Source organism: Sminthopsis crassicaudata, chromosome 1, assembly GCF_048593235.1.
Source record: "Sminthopsis crassicaudata isolate SCR6 chromosome 1, ASM4859323v1, whole genome shotgun sequence".
In the NCBI taxonomy this organism is placed as follows: domain Eukaryota; kingdom Metazoa; phylum Chordata; class Mammalia; order Dasyuromorphia; family Dasyuridae; genus Sminthopsis; species Sminthopsis crassicaudata.
In genome coordinates, this window is record NC_133617.1 from 27,515,567 (window position 1) to 27,527,380 (window position 11,814).

Here is an 11,814-nt window from a genome sequence, read left to right on the forward strand (position 1 = left end):
CACATCCCCTTGGTTCTTAGAGGAAGAAAAGATAGATGTAGATAAATGGAAGCTAGTGGGATATGAAATGAAAGAATTTCAAGCAAAAAATGGGCCTCGTTCAATTTCTGCAGAAGTATTTTATATCTACAACATAGTTCAATTAGCCTTAAACTATCAAGCAAGTTGTAGGAGAAGGAAAAGTTCTAAAAATGAACAGAGGAGGAAGTGTGAGGAAAAAAGGAAAGATCAAGATCTTTCCCTAGAGCAAGAGGATTTAGATGAGGAATTATGGTATGATTCTCTTGAAGAAGCTTCAACCCTGCCTAGAGAACAGATTATTGACAGGCCCACATCAACCCCACCTTCAGAGATGGAGGAAGAAGGAGGGGAAGAGGCAGAAACACAAACAGAATTGCCTGTGAAGCAGCCTAAGCCTATGACAAGATTAGAAAAAGCATTGATTAAAGCTAAGAGAGAAGGACAGGATATAAGTGATTTTATACATGCATATCCTGTGATTGAAAATACTGACTCTGTAGGTAAAAAAAGGAGAAGATATGCACCTTTAGATTTGAATAAAATTAAGGATTTGAAAAAAGGTTGTACCCTTTATGGGGCTACATCAGCTTATGTTAAAATGTTACTAGATGGTTTGTCTTATGAAGTCCTAACCCCAAATGATTGGAAATCCATAGCAAGGACATGTCTGGAACCTGGAGAAAATTTATTATGGCTTGCGGAATTTCATGAATTATGTAAAATTCAAGTCAGATGCAATTTGGAAATAGGAGTTAACACACAATTCACTTTTGAGCACTTAGCTGGTGAAGGTCAGTATGGAGAGAATTCGGAACAGATTCATTATACTATGACAATATATGAACAAATTGCTAAGGCTGCAATAAAAGCTTAGGGTGTCCTTCCTGGACAGAAAGATCGTGGAGAGGCTTTCACTAAAATACAGCAAGGTCTCAATGAACCTTTTGCAGATTTTGTGGGACGTTTGCAAACTGCTGTCAAAAGAACTATTGGAGAAAATTCAGCTACAGAAATAATGACCAGACATCTGGCTAAGGAAAATGCCAATAAGATTTGCAAAAGAATTATATGGGGATTAGACAAAGATGCTCCTTTAGAGGAGATCATAAGACGCTGTGCTACAGTGGGAACAAATGCTTTTTACACCCGGACAATGATGAACGTGGAAAGACAGGGTCCCTCCTGGCAAGGGACTTCTAGAGAAACTCGGCGATGTTTTCAATGTGGAAAAATTGGGCATCTAAGAGCTCAGTGTAGATATGGAGATACAGTGAGAAGACAGAGTGAGAGAAGACCTAAAACCCCATGTTCAAAATGCAACAGAGGACTCCATTGGGCATCAGAGTGTAGATTAATTCAGGGAAATGGGATGAGGGGCCCTGGACCTGGGCCCCAGGCAAAAAAGACTTGGGGCATGATGGCAGCTGATGTTACACCCAAAGAACCTTTAGAAGGCCAGGACTCTGATTTAATCAACCAGCAGAAAAGCAATCACATGGCAGAAAGGGATTACCTGATAAGTGAGTCAAAAGGCAATCAGATTGCAAGAATGGATTACACTTGGGGAGAATACAGACCTTTTAAACCAACAGGGCTGTGTCCAGTGCAAACAATTCCAATGTAATTGCCAGATGATGAGAAGAGAGATAGAAAGTGGTAAATAGAAGAAAATTAGGTAGGTTAACTGCCTGGGAGAGAGGGTTTGCTTGTATTTTAACAGACAGAAGAAAACAGATGAAGAAGGAAATAGATGGGTGGCAACAAGCACCTGGAGAGAGATAGAAAAAGAGAAAGACCTCAAAATAAAGGAGAAGATCTAAGAAACATCTTACACCGAAAGAGCATGGCTAATAAAAAGACTGTTAAAGAACTTTAAAACCAGCAGGAATCATTGGACTTCTTCACACAAGATGAGACTAATGGACAATGGACTTATGGACATTTATAAATTTTCAATTTATAATTATTTGATTATGTTATTTGTCATATACTTCTAGCATGTATTATGTTACTATGTTACTATATGCTTATGTAATTTATGTAATTATCTGTAATACTTCCCATATTGATGGATTTATGTTTCAAGGTCATGACTGTCCTATGTTCTAAATCAAAAGAAAGGGGGAGATGTTAGGATTACTGGGTGAGAACTCAGGTTTTCTGGACGGTTACAAGGTGAGAACTCAGGTTGACTTGATAGAGGGGGCAAGCTCATTGGCTGGGGTGGTTCTTCCCAGAAGCCCTTGCATTATCCCATGCCCATTCTCTGGGAGAATAAAAGAGAGAGCACTGGGCGCAGAGATCAGATCGGCCTGGAGAAGGATAAGAGCTGGAGAAGATTCAGAGCCAGGATTCAAGAAGAAAGACTCTGCATTGCATCAGGCTTGATGGGGCTCCCTGCAGGAAGGGAAGTCACTTCTCTGGACAAGAGTTAACAGCAACTGCCTGGAGACAACGGTTCGTTACAGGAAGAAGAATCTGTCGGAGAGATTTGAGTAGAAGACACAGCAGATCTCTTCCCAGAGAGTGATCCGGCAGCTTCTAGAGACGACAGCTCGTTACAGGTACAGATTAGGTGAAATCAATAAGCTTTCAGTAAGCACCTACTATGTTTCATGGATTATTCCCAATGCTTAGCAAAACTAAATAGTAAATGATCTGGCTCTCAGAACTTCTTTTCTTTTTCTTTCATATTAGTTCATTTATTTGAAACTTAAATTCTAAACCAAATATATATACATACACACACACACACACACACACACACACACACACACACACACACATATATGTAGGAAAGGAAAAAAATGAAAAAAAGAAAAGATTGCCATATGCACAGCAGAATGTAAAAGAGGATTCAAAATATGAGACAATAAATTTCCATTTCAAGAAAGTTTATATGATAAATACCACACATTGTGTTCAGAGCTATCCATCTTATCTTTGCTTCCTTATGAGTTTTCTTTTGTTCTCTTCTGTGCATTTTTTACTTTATTCTTTTTTTCTATTTCCTCTCCCCCACCTCTCCAAGAAATCTACAATTAAGCACAGATATATTTATATACACATGCATAAGATATATAGGTTTACATACACATATATTCACATATACATACATATGTACACATTATACATAGATGCATATATATATAGATATAGATATCTACAATCTGAACGTATACATATACATCCATGTAAGACTTTATTACATTTGTTTGCCCTTTGTTTCTCTGAAGGTGGGCAAATAATTCTTCATAAGCCCAAGTCTTTCCATATTTTTCTAAATCCACCATCTCATCATTTTTCACACCACAATATTTCAACCTAATACTATCTAGTTATTTTAAATCACCTGAAACAATATTTGTTAATATCACTGGCATACAGTATAGTTTCCTTATTTTTTTCTTTTGCTGAATTCATTTTGGCTTTGTGTGAGATTAATGATTGCTACCTCTACCCTTTTTTCAAATAAATTCTACATATTATCATTATTAGCTTATTTTGTTTTGTAAAAATGGTGATTTAATCATTGTATCTTACTTAAAACAACTAGCAAGGGACAGCTAGATGGCACAGTGGATAGAGCACTGGCCTTGATGTTAGGAGTGATGGGGGCAGTAGCCCCTTTAAGATTCCTTTCTGACCTCCAACTTCCTTTGGGACTGACCTTTGATTTACAAGATCTGGTCAAAACCATCCTTTTTTTATTCCAAGGGGAGAGATCCGTATCTGAGCTAATTTGGGCTGTACCCAGTCCTTATTCTAATGATCTGCTCAGGTAGCCCAACCCCCACCTGGTGGGTTCTGGACCTTGAGGAATCAATCTACAACTCCATTCATAGGCCCCTTCAAGCAGATAAAAGAGCCAAGCTGGAATCATCTCTTGGCAGAGAGTTGAAACATGCAAGCACCATGCTTTGCATCACATACTCTCTGTCTGCCACCTTTGGTGTATTTCTTCCTCTATCTAATACCTTTTACTAACCAGACTTTAACCTTACTTCCAAACCCTACAATAAACCTCTTTTTATCAATCTAGGTTTTTGGGCCTGTAAATTACAGGGGACTCTCGTGCCACCTCTAGAACTCATTTAACTCCGTATCCTTGTGCCGAATCCAAAGGAGTTGCAGGGGAGCTCCATTTGACTCCTTGTACCCCAAACCTGCCACTAGACTTCAATCAATCCTAATTTTATTTAGGTATCCCTTATCTAGACCTCAACATTTGGTTATATCTCAACAAGGAGGACTTGAGTTCAAATCCAGCCTCAGACACTTAATTCCTAGCTATATTACCTCACTTAGCCCCAATTGCTTCAGCAAAAAAAACAAACAAACAAAAGACAAAAAACCTAGCAAAATGTTCTAGCCCCAATATTCTATCATGTATAAAACATCTCTATTGAATCAAATGCATTAAACTAATTATGACTTGTCAAATCATACTCTCAAGCCAGTTTGGGAACCCAACATTTGTCAGTGTCTGCCAGTTTTGAGGAGAGGGCTTATGAAGGAATAGAACTTTTGTTTTCACCTTCCTATCCTTGTCTTTGAATGATCCAAACATTAAAAGATCAGGAGTATCTTAGAAATAACTGTGACTGGTGGCAGCATTTGCTTGGGGTGCAAAAGATAAGCCAGAAAGAAAAGGGAGTTTCAAGATCTTAAAAAGAACCCTAGCAGGAAGCTATATCATACCTACCAGAAATATCTTTTGGATCCTCCCCAAAGGAACTCCCAGGAACTGAATTAATTGTTATGGGCCAGAACTCTGAACTTGAAAGAAAGGATGCTTACAAGGTACTAAGTGGAATTGAAGAGATAATGGTTAAATCTAGTTTAGCATTGATTTAATCCTACAACAAATAATGGTTTCCTAGTGATATAATGATTGGTTTGTACTTAGTGTGGAGCATATAAACTAGAAGCTTCAGCTAGGGAGATCCAGAGAGAATTCTGAGAGAAGACAAAGGACCAGGAACTTAAGCTCTCAGAACCAAGGGGAGAAATTCAATTTGATCTTCAATCTTCCTGGTAGACTCCTGCACTTCCACACTAAGACCAAGGCCAGAGTGAAAGACTCTCTAGAAAGCTGCCCAGCCCCAGGAAGGAGATAAGAAAGGATCTGGACTACAAGAAAGCTAATCAGGCCTCGGGAAAGGAGACAAGAAAGGATTTGGCCTTTAATCCCTGGATTACCGAACTGAAAGGAAGGCTGCTCCCAGAAACTCCAAGGAAACGGAAAGAGAACATTAGATTTTAGAGAGAACATTACAATTAATGCCTTTGCCACATGCTCTAAGATTGAGCCCACTTCTCCCTGACCTCTCTACAGGCTGATGGATAGTTATGTCACAGACTTTGTCAGGGTTGGGGTGAGGGTCTCTTTCATACTAACTATTCTTACTATAGTGCCATGGTAAATACTTCTTTTTAAGTTAATAAAATCTGGCCAACTAATTAATATTAATTTACAGTCAGTGGAGTTAGTACATTAAGGATTTATGAGCCAGTTATTGCATTAAGAAAGAGACCACACTCAGTCTTTCAAGATTACTTTGGTTTTTGTTTGTCTTATATGAACACACATTTACATATGAAAACAAATTTTAGAAAATAAATTTCTTAAGGTGAGGAACTGGTTTGGTTTAGTTTCTCACTATGTTGGAATTGTTAATTAGTTGGTACTTTTGTGTTTCCTCTCAGTTTACTATATATTTCAGTGGTCCTCAGACTTTTAAAATAGGGGGACAGTTCATTGTCCCTCAGATTCTTGGAGGGCCAGACTATAGTAAAAACAAAAGCTCACTCTGTCTCCACCCCTCAGCCCATCTGCCATAACCCCGGTGGGCCGCATAAACGTCCTCAGCCCGCTGCATCTGGCCCGCAGTCTGTAGTTTGAGAACCCCTGTATTACATAATGTAATGTGTTGAGAGCTGGCCTTGAAGCCACAAAACTTGGATTCATGTCTTTTTTTTTAAATAGTTTTTATTTACTAGATATATGCATGGGTAATTTTACAGCATTCACAATTGTCAAACCTTTTGTTTTAATTTTTCCCTTCCTTCCCCCACTCAAGATCACAGGTTGACCAATACATGTTAAATATATTAAAGTATAAATTAAATATAATATATGCATATATGTCCAGACAATTGTTTTGCTGTACAAAAAGAATTGGATTTTGAAATAGTTTACAATTAGCCTGCGAAGGAAATCCAAAATGCAGGTGGACAAAAAATAGGGGGATTGGGAATTCTATGTAGTGGTTCATAATCATCTCCCAGAGCTCTTTCACTGGGTGTAGCTGGTTCAGTTCATTACTGCTCTCTTGGAACTGATTTGGTGCATCTCATTGTTGAAGATGTACTGATCATCCATCAGCATTGATCATCATATAGTTTTGCTGTTGAAATATATAATAATCTCTTGGTCCTGCTCATTTCACTCACATCAGTTGATGTAAGTCTCTCCAAGCCTCTCTGTATTCCTCCTGCTGGTCATTTCTTACAGAGCAATAATATTCTATAACATTCATATACCATAATTTATTCAGCCATTCTCCAATTGATGGGCCTCCTTAGTTTCCAGTTTCTGGCCACTACAAAGAGTTTTTCCCTTGATTTTAACCATTTCATGTTTTTGCTATACCAGCTAATAACATATTATGTTTAAAGGTGGCATTCCATTTGTGTTTTTGTATTCTCTTTTCTCTCTTCTCCACCACAACTCAGTAACCTTCCAACCCTGAATGTCTTTCTAAAATGCTATGACCTGGGTCAGCGAGGTGGTGCAGTGAATAGAGCACTAGCCCAGAAGTCAGGAGGACCTGACTGAGGACACTTGAGACTTCCTAGCTGTACGACCCTGGTCAAGTCACTTAACCCCAATTGCCTCAGCAAAAAAAAAATGACCCTTGTCCCATTGGTGTTTCTTCCAAGAGCCCCCCTCTTGAGGATGAATTAAGCTGAATATTTCTTATTTAATTCCCCTTCCAGCATAGATTCTGACTCATTAGACTATCGTGCTCCTGCAAAAAATACCTTCTTTTCCTCTTCCACTTTTCATTTCCCTGTTTTGTGTTGTCCTTCCTCCATTAAAATAAGAGCTTTTTGAGAACAAAGATTGTGTTCTCCCATTTAGCTCAACACCTTCTTCATAGCATTTAAGAAAAGATTTTTCATAGTCATTGAGATTTGACAACTACTTGATAGATTTTTTCATTTGATCTCTACTATTTCAAAGTCCGATTCTTTTTGTACAGCAAAACAACTGTCTGGACATGTATACATATATGGTATTTAATTTATGCTTTAATATATTTAACATGTATTGGTCAACCTGCCATCTTGGGAGGGAGGAGAAAAATTAGAACAAATAGCAATCCTGTAAAGTAGAAACTATAATCATCCTCTCCATTTGGCAAATGAGGAAACTGAGGTACAAAGAGTAACCTATTTAGTGGAGTCTCACAGCTATAAAGCATCTGCAACAAGATTCAGAGTTGGCTTTGGGCTCCAGGTCTATGGGATCTATCCATTGTGCAGCATGAACAGCACTATCAATTCTCTATCGTCGCCTTAGTCCCCATGCATGGGTATTCCACATTAAACCACAAAACTTTAGAAAGGAATAGGATTCCCAAAGAAATTAGGTGAGTTATGGCCAAGCAAGAGTGGAAAGATATGTTCTTTCTCCTGTATTATTATTGCTATTGCATCCCCGACTCCACACCAGATGAAACCTAAACAATCCCAGGTGTGGAACCTGATTGAAAGATTCTCCAGGGAAGGAACTGTACCTACTCTCTGCCTACCTCAGGGTCTCACACCCTCCTTGTCAGGATGTTTCCTTGAAGTTTCACAAGACTCCCTAGCTTATTATTCTGGGACCATCCCCTTTGATGATTTTATTGTCCCTAAATTTACACCAGGCACCAATAATAGCTAAGGGAGGTAGAAAATTATAGACTTGGAGAGCCAAGAAATGGAAAAAGGAAGAGGGAACATATGAAACACAAGACAAAAGATGGAGAACTCTAAATCTAAGGGATTCAGACTGAAGCTGAAACTTTCCATGTGTGAGGGAAGGTTCCTGCAATCTCCGGTCCAGAATTTTGGAGCTTAAGTGGATCAAGGTGTGTGAACTCCCTGGGGAAGGCATATATTCTTGGATGGGGTGGGCTGAGAGTGGGAATGAGGGTGTGAGGCTATTCCCTGAAACCAGTTTCTCATGACAACTTGTGATAAACGGGATAGTGGACAAAGTAAGAACACACTTGTCAGCCATTCACCCTTCTTAAGTTCTTGTTCTTCTATAAGATAGATTTGAAACTAGAGCTTCCCTGAATAAATGGAAAGAAACCTGAATGTGGTGTAAGAGGACCAGAATTCAAATCCTATCTTTGATCCCCACTATCTGTATGTCTTTAGCCAAATCATTTACTTTCTCTAAGCCTCAATTTCTTTATCTGTAAAACGAGGGACATTCCAATTATATGACCTGTCACAGCTTTTTCAACTTCAGAAGTATAAGCCTAGGGACCAGAATCACAGGATGCCAATCAAGATGATCTCCATGGTCATTTCCAGTACTAAACTTCATTTTGTTGATTAAAAAATAAGTTCAGAGAAGACATGGGTTTTGCTCAAGATTGTACAAGTAGAAAGGAGCAGAGATGGGTTCCAATCCAAATCACAGGATCATAGACCAAGCACAAGCTGGAATCTCAGGAATCATCTAGGCTAGTCCTCTGTTGTCATTTTATAGATGAGAAACCATGGCCTCAGAGAGATTGGAACTTACCCCAAATCCTAAAGATTGTAATTAATAAGTCAAGTTGGGAACTCAGCCCTTTTTTTGGGGGGGGGAGTGTGGTACAGTAGTATGAGTATTGATTTGTATACAAAAGACTTCAGAGTTTACAAAATACTTTATATGAATTATCTCATGTTCATTTCATTGACTCCACTATGTGTTACTATTACCACCATTTTTAAAATAAGAAATCAAGGCTGAGAAAGTAGGGTGCTTACTTAGGAACTCTCTGCTGGTAATTATGGCAGGATTCCTGACTACAAATCCAGCACTTTCTCCACTGGGCCATCTAGGTTCCAGGGTCAGAAGTCCTAGATTCAAATTTTGGCTCTTCTACTTCAGTTTCTTCAGATGTCATATAAAATAGTTGGACTACCTCTGAGGTAGAAATCTTATATCTCTAAACTTATAATCTTAGGATCTGAATCCTAATCTTTTTTTTAAATTTTATTTATTTATAAAATTTTTTTGACATTATATATGCATGAGTAATTTTTTAAATAACATTATCACTTGTATTCATTTTTCCAAATTATCCCCTCCCTCCCTCTACCCCCTCCCCCTGATGACAGGCAATCCCATAAATTTTACATGTGTTACAATATAACCTAGATACAATACATGTGTGTAAATACCAGTTTCTTGTTGCACATTAAATATTAGATTCTGAAGGTATAAGTAACCTGGGTAGATAGACAGTAGTGCTAACAGTTTACATTCACTTCCCAGTGTTCCTTCTCTGGGTGTAGTTGTTTCTGTCCATCATTGATCAACTGGAAGTGAGTTGGATCTTCTCTATGTTGAAGATATCCACTTCAATCAGAATACATCTTCATACAGCATTGAAGTGTACAGAGATCTTCTGGTTCTGCTCATTTCACTCAGCATCAGTTGATGTAAGTCTCTCCAAGCCTCTCTGTATTCCTCCTGCTGGTCATTTCTTACAGAGCAATAATATTCCATAACCTTCATATACCATAATTTACCCAAGCATATGAATCCTAATCTAATGTTTTTTTCCCTTCTATGTTGCAAGCCTTAGTTTGGACTTTGGGGATCTCTATACTTTAGTGGCAACTACTTTTCTAATTTTTCACAGATCTTTAACTTGAGGAATCCAATTCTTCAGTTAAGATGAAAAGGTCTATTCACCATGTCCTATCCACCAAGAATGCTGTGCTTATTTGTATCTCCATCTTTTTGTATCTCTTCCTGAGTTCAACCTAGGCTTTAACCTATCTTTCAGCTAATAAGAACTTGACATCATGAAATCCAATATTTTACTAACATTATTTTAAAGAGGAGAAACTGAAGTAAATTGAATTCTTTAAGAAAAAGCCAAATGTTTCTTCTGTGCAAAATTCCTTCTGAGGACTTTAGAAATAGAAAGATTTTAAATGCACATTCTTTTATATCTTCTCTTCCTGACCTCAGACTCAGAATCTTTCAGCTAGTAAGGACTTGAGATTGTGAAATCCAATACTTTATTGTCTAACTTTCTTATTTCAAATAGGAGAAACTGTGGCAAGTTGAATTCTTTAAAAAAAAAGTCAGATGTTTCTTCTTCACAAAATTCCTTTCTTAAGACCTTAGAAATAGAAAGGAATTTTATTTTATTATTTTTATTTTAATAGTTTTTATTTACCAGATATATGCATGGGTAATTTTACAACATTGACAATTGCCAAATCTTTTGTTCTAATTTTTCCTCTCCTCCCCCCATCAAGATGGCAGGTTGATCAATACATGTTAAATATGTTAGAGTATAAATTAAATACAATGTATGTATACATGTCCATACAGTTATTTTGCTGTACAAAAAAAAATAGGACTTTGAAATAGTGTACCATTAGCCTGTGAATGAAATCTAAAATGTAGGCAGACAAAATTAGAGGGATTGGGGATTCTATGTAGTGATTCATAATCATCTTTTAGAGTTCTTTCACTGGATGTAGCTGGTTCAATTCATTACTGCTTTATTGAAACTAATTTGGTTCATCTCATTGTTGAAAATGGCCACATCCATAGAAAATAATTTTAAACACAATTGGTCCAATACAATTTCTGATAGGATGAGACTGAAACTTTATGAGGGTAAAGTAAGTTGCCTGTGCTGACTTAGATGGAGAAGCTGGATTGGAAGCCAGATCTCATAGAGCCCAGTAAGATATGTGTTAGAAATCATCTAGTCCTCCACTGCTAGTTGAGGAAACTGAAGCCCAAAGCAGGAAAATGAGTTATTGGAGTTCAACCACACATTTAGAAAGGGTCAAGGCTGAGATTCTACTCAAACTGGATTGATTCCAAATCTAGATTTTTTTCTATTATATAGAAAAGGTAAACTAGGAAGCTTGGAAGTCACCTCTTCTGCTCTAGGTGGATTCTTCTTTACATACTTCTAATCACTTTTGGCTTTATGTACTCATTTGCTTCTTTCTTTGTAGTGCTTAGACATTTTATTTATTTAGCACTCACTACATGCTAGGCACTGTGCTAAATACTTTACAAATATTTCATTTGATCTTCCCAAACCTTGGAAGACAGATTCTATTATTATCCCTATTTCACAATAGAGGAAACTGAGATTGAGAGGTTTACAAATATCTCATTTTATTCTTCCAACAATGCTGAAAGTTTTACACCCTCGTCATTTCCATTTTATATTTGAGGAAACTGAGGCTGAGAGGTTTCTTTCTTAATAATATCTTTTTATTTTCAAAATATATGCAAAGGTAGTTTTCAAAATTCACCCTTGCAAAATCTTGTGCTATAATTTTTTTTCTCCCTCTCCCCCACCTCCTTCCCTAGACAGTAAGTTATCCAATACATCTTAAACATGTGCAATTCTTCTTTACGTATTTCCACAATTATCATGTTGCACCAGAAAAATCAGACCAAAAAGGGAAAAATGAGAAAGAAAATAAAAAGCAAGCAAACAACAACAAAAAAGTGAAAACACTATGTTGTGATCT